Here is a 1,994-nt window from a genome sequence, read left to right as displayed (position 1 = left end):
CGACGGGCTCGGCAACCCCACCCCGAACCGTCCATTCACAGAGTGAGGCTGCCAGCCGGCGGCTCCGCGGACCGACACGCGCCGGGCACTCACCCCATATATGGCTCCGATGACGCAAGGGCGAGCTCGGAACCTGTTTGGTGGACGGGTATTCGGCGGTGACGTGATCGCAGCCTGGCCTTGGGAGACGCAACTTGCAGACGGAGAGCCATCTACATTCGAAAGTACAATATGTAGTTTCCAACCGTTGCGTTAGGTGCTGCTGTCTGCATTCGGGGAGGACGATTGGTGCTCCAGGTGTGGTTCCTAATTTTGTCTTCTTTATCTCCGATTCCGACAACACTAATGAATTCTTTTGAGCTCCATATGCTGGTGTACAGGGTAGCGAAAGATAAGAAGCTGGGACGCTTGTTGTCACTGACAAAAACGGGACGGAAACAACGAAACGGGGCAGGGCTCTTAACGTTTCAGTTCCGCTCCATCACCTCTTGCTCTTCTATGTGTAACCTCATTTATGATGCCCCCTTGATATATTGAACGTCCAGGACCAGACATCTGCGTGCATCGGAGCAGTATACTGGCATCGACAGACCTTCCTGATGGAGGATATCGGTCTTGATCTCTGAACTCGTCAAACATCAGTCAATGTGAATATTCTCTCAGACACGAGCACACTAGGGAAGGGGGGGGGGGAGAGGAGGCACACCTCGACCCTAATGGATCAATCGACTGCTAATTCACCTGAATTTGGCGGTTCTCAGCATTTGTATCAAGGTAATCAATTTGTTGGGTTAGTGATCACCAACATCGTCGCAGGTAGGGTGCGGGCAACGTTTGGGAATTGAGATGTTTAAGCTTTTAACTCCAACGAGCAAATGACCAAAAACCCGTTTATTTTACACTTGGTTTGTGTCAGATAGAGGTCGAACTGCCCTCGGTCAGTTCAGCTCGAGCAAAACTGCCCTTTGCGTGGTCACATAATGCAATACACGTTTATCGTTCGTATTTGAACCAGCTAAAATGCTGACATGATGATCATGCAGAAACAAGTCGACAAAAACTGCCACCTCAGTAACCAAAATTGCCTAGACATCGTCACACCGAGGCGAGTGTTTTTCAGTTCAGCGATATCGCAGCATCCACGATGAAGCCATGTGAAACACGGCAGCTGCCTGCAGCCGGGACATGGATAAATATTTGTTCATCGCAGGATAGCCTCGGCATTTCGCACACGAAAAGGAGAGGAGCAGAAATGAAAAGGCAAATGTAAAACAGATGCTTTCTTCACCAGCTCGTTTGGATTAAACGGGATGTCTGGCGGGAGCGGAAACATGAAAACGAAGTGAAATATATTTGATCCCAATAATGCATGCAATATGGAACAAAAACGAACATTAAAGCCAAACCAACAAAATCGAGCATTTTAAAAAATAATTGCATTAAACAGGGTACGATGAGTGACACATGTCCTATTTACCGGATGCCTATTGCAGAGCGGAAATCATTTTGGGTCCCAAAACAAACGAAGCAGTATGCAAGGATCAATGTTCACCCTCAGGCCATGAGCGCATTTCGTCAACCCCACTCACCAAGCTTACCGTGCTCCTAATCAAGCGCCCTTGTTCAGCTAATCAAGCGCTTATGTTCTCGAGCTTTGAGGCCTATTCTACCAGTTCCTGGAACCTAGCCTGGGGAGGCCACATTGTATAGTTCCTCGAGCCCCGCGCGCGCACAACTGATGTCGGCGTTGGCGCGCAGAGACCGACAAACATTGCCAATTGGACTCCGCTCTCTAGATTCGGGCAATACGACATAAGGCTGCGAGGGGCACAGGTGCGTCTTATCGCTGCAAAGTGCACACGCACTTGTGATGCTCCGCACACGTGCGATCTCACAGGTGTACAACGCGCGGAGTTAAGTTAAGTTTTTCGTTTAGTTTTCATATTTTGCCAGACTTAAGTAATGCAGTAGCAGAATTCACGCCTAGGGACTGC

The sequence above is a fragment of the Pollicipes pollicipes genome, unplaced genomic scaffold (assembly GCF_011947565.3).
Source record: "Pollicipes pollicipes isolate AB1234 unplaced genomic scaffold, Ppol_2.1 Scaffold_7231;HRSCAF=8579_pilon_pilon_pilon, whole genome shotgun sequence".
Taxonomy (NCBI): domain Eukaryota; kingdom Metazoa; phylum Arthropoda; class Thecostraca; order Pollicipedomorpha; family Pollicipedidae; genus Pollicipes; species Pollicipes pollicipes.
Note: the sequence above shows the minus strand (reverse complement) of the source record.